This window comes from Anas acuta, chromosome 16, assembly GCF_963932015.1.
Source record: "Anas acuta chromosome 16, bAnaAcu1.1, whole genome shotgun sequence".
NCBI lineage: Eukaryota > Metazoa > Chordata > Aves > Anseriformes > Anatidae > Anas > Anas acuta.
Genome location: NC_088994.1, coordinates 10,783,637 through 10,798,984, shown reverse-complemented (window position 1 = coordinate 10,798,984; position 15,348 = coordinate 10,783,637). Strand labels below are relative to the sequence as shown.

At 44.2% G+C, this 15,348-nt stretch overlaps 1 protein-coding gene and 1 long non-coding RNA gene across 11 annotated transcripts in view; one reads left to right on the top strand and one right to left on the bottom strand.

Annotated features, from left to right (window-relative positions):
* SPO11 (SPO11 initiator of meiotic double strand breaks) overlaps positions 1 to 15,348 on the bottom strand; it is a 326,125-nt gene that overhangs the window by 139,678 nt on the left and 171,099 nt on the right. For 2 of the 10 annotated variants that reach the window (XR_011101812.1, XR_011101804.1), the window contains one exon: positions 1,576 to 2,445. The exons of 3 other annotated variants lie outside the window; for them this stretch is intronic. The gene's annotated coding sequence lies outside the window, so the exon portion shown is untranslated. 5 more of the 10 variants (XR_011101809.1, XR_011101795.1, XR_011101800.1 and 2 more) reach the window with 4 other exon arrangements.
* On the top strand, positions 8,252 to 15,269 carry LOC137865188 (uncharacterized). Its single transcript, XR_011101816.1, has 3 exons — positions 8,252 to 8,392; positions 10,862 to 10,966; positions 11,301 to 15,269. It is a non-coding gene; the product is annotated as an uncharacterized lncRNA (long non-coding RNA).

The window sequence follows — 15,348 nt, the reverse complement described above, 5'->3', positions numbered from 1 at the left end:
GAATAAAGTTACTCTGTAACAGGATAAGTTTCAATAGAAACTTCACCAAACAGGTCAGGAGAATAAGAAAATACATCCTTTTTTTTCCCCCTCAGACTTTTTCTCTCTCCCCCCTTTGCTGAAATAAATTCCTATAATTTATGCAAATTGGCCCCTTTTGCTCATGAAGATTTCATGGTGAATAGCAAACACAACAGAAAGATCCAAACCAGTGTCAGAAGAACAAATTACTTCCCTGGCCAACACCTAACATGTCAAGAACTAGTTTAGGAGGTATTTCTTCAGCCCATCAGAAATGAACACAGTTGTCTGTGTGTGGCATGCACACACGCTGCATCGCCGAGAGCAGCCCCACACACAAAACGTCCAGAGCAAAAGCAGTGTTGGCCTAATGAAATCAGATGTGAACACCAGCCCCCAAAACAGTTGTAGATAGAAGTAAATTCATCCTGAAAATCAGAAGGTGTTCACGGCTAAGATACCTCTTAGCAAGGCAAACACACGTTGTTGTAGGTGCATGGTGCCAGGGAGACAGCGTGCATACAGAAACCAGCAAAGATTCCAAATAAAACCAGAATAAGCCTTTGTAATACCAGAAAACAAGACTCACCCTAGTTAAATAGAGCAGGAAAGCCTCATTTTGCACTGAAAATCCACCTGAGAATGGGGTGGATTTATACTGAGTGGTTTGGTTATTGTTTCCAGGTGCAGAGAGAACAGGGGTGATGGCCGCTGCCCCAGTGCCCATTAGTGGGGCTGTTTTAAGGGGAGATGGAGCTGTCCTCACTCAGCACCCAGCACAGTGAATGGTGTGAATCATCTGGGAGGCACACACAAAGTGTACTACTGGCAGCAGAACATGAGGCCATACAGAAACCTAGCAGGGTGCGGAGGCAAGACACCTTAAAGGTGGGTGTTGTCCTGTATCGGCCTGGCTCGTAGGGTTAGGACTATAAGTATAGATGTGAATAAATTCCAGAAGCAAACTGTTGCTGGAGCAAAGCTTAACATAACAATTAAGTGCACAGATAGGGCCCTTTCCAACCATCGTGCACAACACGGGTGGCAAAACCGACTCCAAACACTCATTTCTGAATTTCTGAGCAGAAGAGCCTTGAGTCCTCACGACAGAGTGGATAGTTTCATGCATAGGTTGTTTATGTCTTTCCTTATGCTTTTTTAAGTGTTTATGCCTTTCTTAGAAAGAGTGTGACAGAGAAGCCACTGGTTCTTCTCCCCACGTCTTCTAGCTGAAGAAAAGCAGTGGCAGTACATGAAAGAGCAGGCTGTGTTACACTGGGGACCCAGGAGCCCTTGAGCAATCAGGAGAATTGTTTGTGGTTTTGTGCCTGCAAGTAATATTAGCACCCAAATGTTTACACGCCCCTCTAAAACTGAAGTGGAGCTTCTAACCTCCAAAGTCCCTCCTTGAGGTTCAACGCGTCTATCTTCTAGGACCACCTAGAAAAATTGCCTGTGAGTTACAGCTGTGCTTTGCTCAAAAAAAAAAAAAAAAAAGGCTTCTGCCTTTGTCCTGCATATATGTTTAGCAATATTAGTAATCTAGGTGAAGACTTTATTATGCCAGCATGGATTAGTTACACAATCACCACTTGTGGAGGGTGTGGGAATCTCATTACATCCCTATGAGAGAGCAAATAGATAAAGAGGAGCTTTTTAATACAGAAGACTCCCAAACAGTGATGAACACAGCCAACTGCGGAGCCCACCAAGCAAGCAGGTGAAATTATATTAACGCGAACATTACTGTAACAAGTCTCATTTCCCCTCAAGACATTTCTGCTCATTCAAAATGTGCAGCAATAAATCAAATTAGATCAAATACAACTGTCTGAAAGGAAGCCACACAATAATCAGTTTTGAATTTTCCCACCCCTCTCCCATAAAAAGACAGTGCAGTATTACAGAGAGTTGATGTGTGCAGCTCAGCCATTATATCTGGTTTGAAACTGTATAAAATGACATCTGATAGCAGCTTGTATGGACAAGTTCTTATTAAATATAATTACTCAACAAGGTCTATCCTAAATCAGTTAATGATTGGCAACAGACAGACAAATTTACTGGTATTCCCTGACTTTGCATATTATGGGAATAGTTTTTAATATTAAAAAGTTCATATCGTTCCTACTTATGCTTTGATTTACTACATCCATGAAGTGAATGTGAAATCTGATTACATTAATTGAGCATGTTGTCAGATTGTCACTTTTCTCCTGTTAATTGCCTCCCGTCTCGTTCATTATCCCCGACACGCCACATTTTCAGCCCAGCATCCAGTTTTGCATGCCTGGTTTTCCATATGCAGTGCTACAAAACTGGTTACTCTCTGAGTTTCCACAAGCTGCAGGATCTTGTTGGGGTAACTGGGCCGCCAAACGAAGACATGTGTTCACTGTGAGCATTTAAACTTGTTTGTATTTCCTGGTACAGAGAGGCAAAAATACAAAATTAGAAAGTTGTTTGAAGACAGTTGAAGATAAAGGGCAGCGTTTCTAAGCCTGTGCATGATTATCTGTACTATTACAGACATTGCAGATATCTACTGCATGGACTCCTTGGAGGAATTAGTAATTTGTTGTATGTGAATTTCTCCTGGAGTGCTTCAGCTCTTCTAATTCAAAACAGCATAAAAACCCGTTTCGCAGAACTCTGCACAGCAGTTCACCGACTGGTTTTACATTCGCGGTGAACACTTGGAAATACTCTTCCCAAACTGCAGAGCAGCCGTTCTGCACCCAGACGAAAGTGGGTGACCGTGTGCTTGCTCCTGCAATGTGGGAACCTGCGAGCGGAGCAGCCAGGGGTGCTGGAAGCCCCAAGGAACCATTTCACATCACGGCCACCTCCTGGCAGCCTGGACTGGATGCCCAGACTACGCAGAGGCAACTCACCCAGTAACTGAAGTCTACTCCCAGCCACCCAACAGCCTCTTAAGTCTCTCCAGACCTTCTTGAATTCTGCAAAACACTGTAATCTGCTGGGAAGTTAATGAAGGGTTAATTACTTAGGTAGTCCCCTCACACCCCCGCTCTATTCATTTGTTTTGGGTGAAGTTACACCTAGTTTTAAACTGCCACTGTAGGAGAGTCCCAACTTGTTTTGCTATCAGTTGGCTTTGATAATTTGCCAAGTAGCTAATCCTGCCTGACATGCAACGCAGAAGATATACCTCACCTGCGCTCTATCAAAGCAGTTAACCTCCGCTTTAAAAGCGGTAAGCCTAATCCTGCCAGCGGTTGTTGCAGCCGCCTGGAAAACACATTTTGTAAATGATTCTGCATGCTTTTTGTCGGTTTGCCTTTTTTTTTTTTTCTTTTTTTAATTCCCTCTTTTCCCTTCAGGAGTTTTGTCTCTCACATTACAGCTCTTGCTGCGTTTATGGAGTCACCTTCTGTCCCAGAAATTGGCCATGTTGCGATGCAGGCTCCCGGCAGCTGCGGGGCTTGGAAGGGAATCGCTCATTGCTAACACAAACACGTTTGCTGACAGTGTAATTACTCCCTTCCCCAGGATTTTTCCTTGTTTTCTTAAATGCAGGACACCTACAGTCACAATAGCAATATATCACTTGACTGTAGCACAGCTTTCTTTCCCCTGTAAAGTGTTAATGAAGTTCCTGTCCTTGTTTCTGCAGTAATTGTAAAAGCATGTTGGATAATGTACTAGCCACACTTTATTAAAACGCTGGCCACACTTTATTAAAACCTAACAATCTGATCCTGTGCTCCCTGCTAAGGAGAGAGCTAACTCGAATTTCATTTGGAGTTCATTTCGGCATGCTCAGATCGCACACTTGGTTTTAATTCTTCCAGGGCCTGATCTGAAGACAATGCGCCCAGCTGCAGCACGTTCAGCTGTTTCGCATTTGGCTGTGGCCACGTCCGCATGACTTTCTTACTGGAGGCCTGATCCTGCAAGGTGCTGGGAGCACAGAGGCTTTGCCACGAGCCTTTTGGTTCCCACTGGTGTTGAAGGCAGCTCCGTGCCGCCCAGGACAGGCGTCCCCATGCGAGTGGCTGCAGGGGGCTCAGAGGGGGGGGTGCCTCACAGAGCGCCTCGGGGTGCCGGGGACACCCAGAGCTTGCGAGCGCCTCGCCGCAGCCTGACTCAGCACGGCCACGATCTGATGGGGACAATGGAGGGGGGGTGGCAGCTAATTATTTGACAATCATTATTGTTGAATAATCCTTCCAAAGGACAAGGAGGGGGGGGAGTCTCCAGTGTCTGCCTTTTTCTCTCTCTTTTTTTTTTTCTTTTTTTGGTGATGTTAACACGTGAGTCTTCCACAGATGGAAGTGGGATGAGGTGGTGAAATCCAGGGATGCTTGGGGCTGGTTTTGCCACTCATGCTCCCATTGCAAGGGCTGGGGTAGGAGAGTGCCAGGACGTTCAGATCAGATGTACATAGCGCTGCTCATCCCCAGGCCCTGAACGAGGTCAGGCCCATCACCACTGTCTCACCTGCAGGGAAACCGAGGCACGTGATGCCCAGGCTGGCGTTATGGAGAGAGCAGTGGCAGTTCCCAAACCTACTGGTCTTAGGACTGTTTTGTGCCAGTCTGTGCCCAGAATAACTGCAAAGCCAGTGTTCCCAGGATCATGGCTATGCATATAAATTCCATATAACATCCACATAAATTCCATATAAAGTATAACCTTGGGATTCTCTCATATTTCCTTCTACCCATAAGCTCGTCACAAACAGTTTGTGCACACCTTGCAATGTATGAGACGACAAGCAGCAAAAATGCGTGTTGCAGTGCTATTTCTGAGGCAGGATATGGGTAGAGGTAACCAAGCCACCAAACCCTTAAGGGTTACGGAACAAAAATGAACCTCGTCTGAAATCTCAGTAGGCGAGAGCATTACTGCAGAATAAAGATGTAAAGTGCAGACTGGAATTGTGTGAAGTTCGAAGGGGGAAGAAAGGGTCCATACAAAGCACGTGAGGCAGAACCCCTTGGCCTCTCTCCTCTAAGGGCGTCACCTCTCCAAACAATGCACAGCATTTTCTTAAGTCTCCTCTGATGACAACACTCTTTGATTTTTTGAGAGAAACATCATTGAAAAATGTGTGACTCTTTCTGGGTGTGATTAAACCATTAGAAGAATGGCCAGAGTGTACAGAATCATTCAAAAATGTCATGGCAGACGAGTGCCCAAATACTTCTTTGGCAGAAAGTGATTAGCTCAGCTGGATTTCCTGGTTAAATACAAGGTTAGATAAATACTTGAATAAACTTCTTTCAGCGAGGACAGGATTACAGGGAATGTCTTATTCTTGTGCTGACAAAGTTTTGCTGGTTGCAGAGATTGTATCTTTATAAGACGATTATTTTCCATTTGTGGTGATTCACAAGGGGAGAGATTCCCCCACTGTTTGTACTGCTCAAGTCATCACGAAGACTGACTCCAGCTGCCCCTTGTGACCCTGGAGGGGTGGTGGGCTGGGAGGGGAAGGGTTTTCAGGAGGTGTCCAGCACTGTTTTGAGAAGCCCACCTGGAGAGCTGCAAGGGCTGCTGGCAACCCTTCCATCGGGCAGCTCCACGTCCTGCCAGAGCTTCCCCAACATTACACTGCCTCCTCCTTTTTCACATCCCTGTTGCAGGGACAACCCGCTGTGAAATGGGGAGCCAAACTTCCCATGATGGTGCTCCATGCTGTCCAGGCCAACAACAAGCTCACCGTTAACACAACGTCCTTATTTTAGTTCCTTCTGAGGTCATGCTTGTGGCCAACAGGCAACACAAAGGGCTTTGAATGCACTGCAGCAATACCTTACCTTCGGCCTGGTGTTGACTCAAGCTGCACCACGAGGTAGTTACAAAATACCAGCTAGCACCTACTTTTTAAATCAGCTGTCCTGCCATGGCTGAGAAAAAGGAATAGCTTTTTGTTCTTGCTTAGTGGAACGAGAGAGATCTATCCAACCATCTGTTTTCCTGCACACCCACTGCAAATACAAATGTAAGTACTTGTGTAAATACTTGTGCTTCAGTTGACTGGGGCCAGAGTTAACTCCAGCTTGCAAGGGAGGAAATGTTTCTGCTGGGTAAGAAAGGATTTGGGCTCTGTGTTTCATGTTTAGACATAACAGGCAGAGTCTCCTACGACTGAAGCAGGGAGAGCCCAGAGGAAGGCATCCTTGGATTTGCATGTTGTTGGCTATATAGTGAGGTGCACAGAATGTGTAATATCATTTGCTTTTTTGTTTGGCTGGAAAAGCTTGCAGTGTCAATGAGCATTCTCAAACAAACACCACCATGAAAGAGCTCAATGTTATTTATCATCAGTCTCAAATTCCAATGGTCCAAATATTTTATGTTGTGTAACACAGATCAGCTGACACTGACAGTCTGGGACAAGAGACAGCTCCACGTCTCTATGCCTATTCTCTTAATTAAAAGGTTAGTTAACCTACAGTCTGTCCTTCAAATGAAGGTACCATGAAACAGGAATGCTGCTAGAGTTGCAGGTGAGTTTGGATTTGTTCACAGAAAAGCCTCGACTAGTGTATAGGCCTGGTTTATAGGACTAGAGTTGGGAGGTATGAAATTATATCTCCAGCATGTAAAGAGTTATTTGGTACTCAAGACAAGGAAATGGCACCAAATGAGGCTTAGAGTCTGAGAGTGAAATAAAGCAAAATCACAGCCATAAAAATAGAAGATGCAATAGTCTTCCATGTTGCATCTTTGGAAAATATTAATTTGTTTGGCTGCTATTGTGAAAGCTCAGATACAGCACATGGCTCTAGTGCCAACTTCTGAACTCAATGGAGCCACAAAAGGGCTGGGTGGTGAATAACTTTGAAGAGCGAAACATCAAACCAGCCTCAGCTCGAATTTGAGAAACATCCTAAACCAAACCCAAACAATGTTGCTGAGTGAATGATTCAGGGGATTGGTACGACCCTCCACATTTTATGTGGAGCAGCAGAAAGGCTGATAATAAAACCCAGTGTAGTACCACTTTCCAGGCCAGAACAGAATGGCAAATAATAAATGAAGGAGATGTATTTGTCCCTGGTTAGACATAATTAAAATCACAGTCTTTGAAGCAGGCATTGCTGTCCCTATTTCCTGAATGAAAGTCTTCACCAAGATGTTTAAGTTTCTAGCACATACTATTATACTTGATTATATTTGTCCATGGCATTTACTGCATGGGAGAGTCACTTGATGGCCGCTGTTCTCATGGTTCCTCAGTTATTTCTGCACTGACAGTGGTACTGCATGGCTTTTTCCTTGTGCACCAAACCTGTATCAACTGTTGTGCATCCTTGTATCAATTACTATGCATCCCTGAGTGGAAACTTGATGGAATAAAATCTTCCAGAAGGCAGAATCCTTGAAGAGTCCCTATTTCTACCTCCCATCCTGCTGTGCTAGTAAATCCGTAACAACTAGATACACAGATTTGATGCTGTTGTCTCCATTTAAAATGAGCCAGGTCCCCTTATCTCACCTCTCATCTGGACTGTGATTCCTTTATCTGGAAAGCAGGACGTGTGGATGTTCAGGTCGCAGCCTGGCATAAGCTGGGATCCAGCCATCCCTGGTTAGACCAGAGAGAGCAGGACCACATCAGCCTGCACCTGGCCAGGACCCAGGGGGCTCCGGAAATTCTCCTGCCCCTCTTTGGGCTGCCTGATAATCAAAGGTTGCTGTGCTGGGGCAGTGTATCCAGCAGCATGTTCAGAAAACACTTCTCTAGCTGAGTCCCTTGATATTTCTGGTTTGAATCACTCACAGCTTGACAACGTAGTGAGTAGCACATGGAGGGCCTGAAGCACCTTCTTTATATGAAAAGATTCAGAAAGGTAAAGAACCCAGCAGCTGACTCCTTTGCTTCACAACCTTCCTGTTCTCCCAAGGTTTTAATCATTGAACAACTTTTCATTCAGTACGGAAAATTTTGTAAAAACTACAAATGGGATCCAGATCTGCTGAGTTCTGGGCCCATGCAACAGCCAGCAGCCTCCAGTTCCCAGCTGAAGGTAAATCCCTGGCTGAAAGAATATTTACTTACATCTGGCACTACTGATATGAAACAACTTTTTTTAGAAAGTGCCTTGGGATGTTAGATTAAATGAAAAGTGTTGCAACAAAACACAAATAGCATTCGTAACAGAGCTAATAATAGCAGTACCTGGAGTCACTGCTCCCATAAATAGAGACCAGCACGAGATAAGTGCCTTTTAAATCAGATCACCAGAATATTTTTGCTTTAGGCAGAAATGATATAATGAATACTTTATCATTATAAGTGTTTGCAAGCGTAGGCCGTGTGCAAGAGCGTTTAGGAAGACGTGCAGCTTTTCCCCACTGTCAGGTACGAGACACTGGATTACCATGTCACGTGAAGGTAGGTACAGAGAAAACACCTATTTCCTCCCTGTTTTCTTATCTAGAAAAGATTGAATCTAGCCCTCCCAATTGTTATTAGATTGTGCAGTTACCAAAGGCAATGAGATGGCTCACTCAGGAAGTAACCTACTACATCAGCCATTATTATTATTAATTTTTTAATCCTGGGACAAAGAGAAGTCTGCCCTGGCTAATTATGAGATTCAGACCTAGGAGATAACTACTTACCCCCCTGTTAATCTGACTTTTCCCTCAAGCCTATTTTCTTCTCTCAACTTCTCTGGCCCATTGACTCCTTAGTGAAGGGAGGTAATCAGAGCAGGTACCTACCCTGCTTTCATTTGCGTTGATGTAGCACACACACTTCTGTGTGTGAACACTACATACTGTTCTCTTTGGCTCATTCAGAAACTAAAATTACAAGATGCTGAATGCAGATGGAGCAGCAAATGGGATTTGATCTAAAAGACAGACCTGGAAAGAGAAAAGATGAGTGAGATGCAGGTGGATTTGGATGCACCTTTGGATCTCAAATTTTACTGACCATATAAAAGAGAGAGGACTTGGCAGCAATAGTTTTTGGGCATTGATAAGATCCAGTTTTTCTCCCGCAGTCCCGAATTTCTAGGTAACTCATTCTGCCATCACACCACAGGGTTTCCTCGGGGCTACTGATGCTGTAGGTAATGTGCCAGCCAAGGAGACGTTCTCCTGAAAATACCAGCAGGTTGTCCCAGATCTACTGATCAGGCACTCGGCAGCCAAGTGATGGAAAGGGCTGTTTTGGTCTTAAAACTTCCCTGAGTTCTGCACTACCTGATAGCACTGACATCATCAGGCCTTAAATTCCTTTTACAATAAAGATGACAGCCACACTGCAATGGAGAAGGAAAAAAAATATTTGACCTGAAGTGGCTGAAGTTCTTCTGTCTTAAGAAGTCCCAACCCATGGGTTTTCTGACTTTACTCTTCTACTTTTCTTCCTTCATGTTCAATGTTTCCTTTTCCTTGCTTCCACCTCTTCATCATCCCATCTCCCTTATCGCTGTTCTATTTGCTTTTTGAATTCCTTTTTGGGCTTTTCTTCCCATTGTCTCTCTCTTCCCATTGCACTTCTGCACTCCAACCCCACAACAACCCAAACTCTCAGAGAAGTCCTTAATCCTCTCCTAATCTGAGGCACACAATAATTAGCTGGAAATTATATTTTTGCTGCGCTGTGTTGGCACATTGCAGGGAAACCTCCATCTCTGCCCTGCTGGGAGAGCAGCCACTAGTAGAGCAGTCGTGTTGGAGAAACGCCAGGTTTATGGATTAGCTGCTGCAAACCAGAGGGTGGATGAAAAAAACTCTGTTGGGAAGTGTGGAAACAAGAAGAAATCTACTTTCTCACCTGGGTTCAGGGTTTCTCTTTGCTTTTTGACATCTCACAGATTCTCATGCCAGAAGCACTCCATACAACCCTTAGTCCAGCAGCTGCCTCCCCACTCCAGGCAGGTAGTTAAAACAAGCAAGGCCATTATTCGGCTGTCGGAGGTTGCTTTGCGTGTTCTGCACCCCTTATCACATGGAAGTCGTGTGGTGGTGGGACTCAGAGGTGGCTCACAGGATCCCTGCTGGGAGGGAAGGTGCACTGAAGTGGCTCCTGTACCTCTCCCCAGCCTCCCAGCCCCACGCAGGTGTGAAAGCAGCCCCTGTTCCTGCAGAGACAGCTTGAGATGAAACCACGCTGTCTGAAAGGCTCAGTGATGTGCTTCTTGCTCTTTTGGCCAAGATAATGTCTGGAAGAGGCCAATTCCCTCATTTTAAAACCACATTCTCAGGAAGGGATGAGGCACTCTCACAGGAACCAAAGCTTTGACTTGACTTAAACAGCACATTTGCTTAAAAATAGAAATGCAGTCTGTTTGTATTCCTTGTTAGACTCTTTTCCTTACTGCTACATACTGACTCATTAACAAATTAACATGTTTTGATTCTGCTGTGAAAGTCTTGAGATAATGACTACAGCTATGGTCCTGGGGCTGAAGAACCGTAGTTCTAAAACGCTTTTATAGACTACAAATTGGATGCTTTTCATACAGGTTATCTAATTTTAATTACAATTTCCCCTCTGGCAATTCTTTCTTTGCTTTGATGTTTCTGGAGTTTTGTCATCCTTGGGGAGTGAGCAGTTTCAGATTATCATCATGTCAGATTTTATGTCCATAGAAACAGTTTTTCAACAGTTCTTTTACGTGAGACAAGCTTTCATCCGTGGGAGTTTTGTTGGTCTGAAAAGTAAATCAAGCAACTTCAGCATAAGTGATGTCCTACTTGTAATGTGAAAAAAACCACTGTAAACATATACATTAGCCACTATAATAAACAGCAATTACTGCCCCTAGAGAGACAATTGCAGAATGTAAAAATATGACATTATTTTCAATTAACTATTTTTCTTCAGTTAAGCGTTTGCCCTTTTCAGCCGATGTTTTATCTGCCTGAGTCATGAACCACTGGGAACAAGGGAGAAGGCAGCAAGGGAGCACTGAAACGAGCAGGTCGCCTCTTAGAAGAAGGCCCAGTGCAGGTAGGGCATCTGCCCACCGATTCACACACCCACTGAGGTTTACGCTCTCCAAGCCCTGACAAGACACCCCTGAGCATTAGCATTAGTTTTGACCATTAGGCTGGTGCTGGATGCATTTCGTATGACTAATGGCATAATTCTTAGCACTCTGCTTTCATCAGGAGCAGAAAAGGTCCCTCCCTCCGCTGCATTATGTGCTTGCCGCCCAGATATAACATGTAATCTCTTGTACTTTATTGCCAAGATGTTTGTTGATGTTTGTCAAAGCCAAGGAAAAGTAGGATTTAGCACATAAGCATCTCCTTATGAAGGGCTGATTTGTTTGTGTTTTAAGCCTCAGGCACTATGTCCAAGGGACAAGATGTTAAATTCGAAGCGTATCAACTGCATTTGTGTCAGTGACTTTTCATCAGAAACGCTATAGAAGAAGCCATTGGGGTTTGCACAGCCACCAGCAGTGCTGACACTACAAGGTACTGCCGCACAGGTTTGAGGGGCTGCCGACACGGTTACTCCTGCAATGCTCTCACAACTGAAGCTGCCATAAAACAACCAGCACATGAAGGATGTTCTAACCATTCAAAGTATTAAGACCTTTAGCCTGCATAGTTTTAAGGCACCAAGAGATACGAGAGCAAACAGCTAATAAAAACAAACAAAAGAACACAAAGCTTGAGAGGTTTGCTAGAGAAGAAGAAAACAGCGCGTACAGGGGAGTGGAGGACACGCGCGGGTTTCTCCTCTCATCCACAGCATTCCTGAGCTAACAAACAAGAATAAGCCCAAGCAGAAGCAAGATGAGATTACATGAAAAAAGTCCTGTAGGACCACTGCTTACATGCAAACACTTTTACTACTGGAATAACTGTTGTCATGGGGATTTATAAAAATATAAGGTAGCAGGAAAACTTCAGACTTGACTTCTCCCTCATCCCCCTAAGAACCTTTCTTTGTACAAGAGATCTTGGATCGTGTCCATGAGAACTAAAACAGACACTTTCAGCTGAAGAAGATCAGAGGAGTTAGCCTCTGAATTGAACCCCCTTTTAACATTCCAGATTCTTTTTAAGATCACTTGTATTCAGGCTGCAGCTTCAACCACGGTAAGTTTTTCAGGCAGAAAAACTTTGCTTTTTGCCTGCCTAAACAGGATCTGTGTTTTCCTGAACTGCTGCTCCATCGCACCCATTGTTCCAGCACTGTCCCCGATGGCCGATGGGGAAACAATGCGGGAGTTACCACGAAGGAGCCCTGGTTTTGGAGACCAGATGTGGCCGCGTAAGCAGCTCTTTTTGTCCTTACAAAAGTGCGAGAGTCCGAGAGCCCAGGGACCACCAGTTAATGAAGAGTCACAGATTTTTTTAAAGGGTGAGGGAGAAAGAAGTCTGGGCTGGCCGCAGTGACTCCAAGCAAACAGATCCAGGTTCGGATTTTGGTCAGAGGACCGGTGGTCAAGCAAGAGCAGGAAACAGCCAGCTCTGAGAGGAAACCAACCTCCCGGCCCAGCTGCTTGCTGCGCCCACTCCGAGGCACTGCTGGCTTCTAGAGGCGCCTGTCGGCAGGGAACTCCCTGTACAATCCGCACTTCGCTTTTTATTACCAAGCAGCATTTAGCAACACAAATTTTGTATTACCAACACCTCAGGTCAGCAGATTCCCATTGTTTCGTGCCATTGCTAAAAACTGTGAGCACACCCAGCACGCCACCTGCACCCATAGACACCCTGCGTGCGTGCCGCCTGCCCGGCTCCATCCTCTGCCATGACAACCTCTGCACTGAGGGCTTTGTTGCTCGCAGCAGTGGCTGGGATGGCGGATCCCCAGCCAGCTCCCCCTGCAGCAAGGGAACCACCAAAACCTCAGCCAAATGAAGATTCCTTACTATTTCTGCTCAGCGTCGCACCAGCTGCTGGCGTCTGAAAAAGGCAGATGTCGACCGCGTCAGATCAAAACAAGGAAAGCAGTCAGAGCACAAAACTTGGGTTTCCCTTCCAGCTGCCATCGAGTGACCCTGCAGTCAGGCTACCAGGCACTGCACGGCCCTCTAGCACTTGAGTTGACCAAAGGAGTCTCAGATTAACAAGATTTTCTATCAACGAAAAGAAGGCAAAAAGTAAAGAAGTTGGAGCTGAGGTGTTTTGGTCCCTCTCATTCTGACACAATTTTAGGTACCTGCTGACATTAAAAAATCTAATCCGGATTTATTCCTGTAGCTCATTTTACAATTGGCTAATGATTTTTAGTGGCAAAGAACATCAAATTGAAGACACAGTCTTCATAACCATCAATGATTCGAGGGATTCCCTAATTTTCAGAAAGGCAAATTGGAAGAACGGGTCTCAGGCTGCAGGCAGATTCACTAGAAAAGCATCTTCAGTTACTTTGGTTTAAATCAGCCTAAATAGGTGTCACATGTGTGAGATTAGAGGTGGCCTACATGCCTCAGTTCTTTCAAATAAACGTTGCTTCCCTCTCACCAAGCTGTTTGAGTGTCATAAGAGCTGGTTTCCCTCTAAAAACTGTCTGGGAGAAGGGCTGACAGTGCCTAATGTGCACTTCCAAAGGGAGATTATCACTTTCTAACATCAAAGTAGAGCTCACTGTTAAACTGTGCAAAGATATCAAGCTTTTCATAATAAGGATTTAAACCGTATTGTGGTTTTCGGTATTTTTTTTTCCCCAGGTTTGACCACACTGTCCTCCTTTTAACCCTTTCCTCTGACCAGGCTGTTCCAGCCAGGTGGAAATACATCTGATTTTGAGCCGCTGGCAGCCCAACGAAGTCTTGTATTTCTGTAGCTTGCCCATTGCAGCTCTGCAACCCTCTGGGGCCTCTCCTGGTCCTGTGGCCTCCAAAGGGAGAGGACAGATCCCCAGCCCCCAATTTACAGCCTTCTGGAGCTACTCCTCACACCCATCCCCTTGCTTGTCCCCGAAGTAGGGACACGATGGTTTTCTAAGGAACGTCCTCAGTCCTCAGCATACGCTTCCTCACAGAGGCCCCTGATACATAAACTGGTATGAAACATTCCTCACTACGAGCCCCAATTAACTGTACACATGCCATGACCCACAGCTATGACAAAATCATACTGCAGGAAAAAAAACCTCTGACCATCTCTCAGCATCCACATTTGGACTATTATTCTCCACTTCATGTCCCTTGCGCACTTACTGCCCCTAAAGTAAAGAGGGAAGAAAAAAAAAAAGAATCCTGTAAAGTCAATCTTCAGTGCATTTGTTCATTAAAATATGGTCAGCCTACATGAGAGTTTTACTTGGAACGAAAGGACGGTTGGAGAATTAGTCACAGCCTGGGAGGCAGGAGAGGGCATTGTTTTATGGAGACAAGAAAGGCTTTGGAAAGCAGATGATTCTAATTTACCTTCTTGACTTTATTCAGCCACTTTCAAATAGATTTCTCTTTGCGTGGACTGTAATGTTTATAGCTGCGAGGAGGAAGAAAGTTCACTTTTAACCCCTGGAAAAGAACAAGGCTAAGAAGTAAATCTGGGAGGACTCTGCTTTTGCCTCATTTGGCAAAGACTTCAGCTCAGGTGACCAGCTCCGGGAAACACCGACTGACTTACAAATAAACGGTGAAGCCAAAAGTGGGGACTTCTTGCACTTAGTGTAAAATGATAAATCTCTGTTTCAAATTTGAAATTATATTCTTTCTCATTTAGGTATTAATTGAACTATAGTATTAAAATGACTCAATTTAAAACGTTTAAAATCTATATTTCAGTTGACTTCCATTTTATAGGTTTATGTTCTGTTCTCAGACACAGAATTTTGATGGATGGAGCTGTAATTTTTCAGCCTATTTGGAGTAGGAGTTTTTTAATATATCTCAGTAAAGTGTCAGGGTAGGGAAATCACTTTTTGCCCAGCTCTAGTTAAAAGAGGACTTCTGAGACAACTTCAGGAAGAAATTTATATCTTAAAATTGAACTATGAAAAAGGCAGTACAAAAGAAAAACGTCACCTATTTTATCCTGTTAGATTTGTTAAAATTGTGATAAAAACAGTCTGTGTTTATGTATGTGTATATTTGTTTATTTAATGTGCATTTTCCTTAGATTATTGTATTAGATTTTTTGTTCCTCTCTAGACTGAAATACAGTGGTAACCAAGAAGCTCACTAAATGGTCACTTCTCATAACCTTATTTCTTAAAAGAGAAAAGCTGAGCAAGCAGAAAGAAGGCTGTTCTACTCTGGGTGTTCAAAGCCAGCTTTTTGGCAACTTCCTATATAACTCAGATGCCCAAAGAAATGTTTGAATAAAAGCTCTTTGCTAAAATACAATGGTCACAATTTACGTTATTTTTTGCCTACCACATTTTATGCTTACATGTAAGAACTTCCAAGAAATAAATTA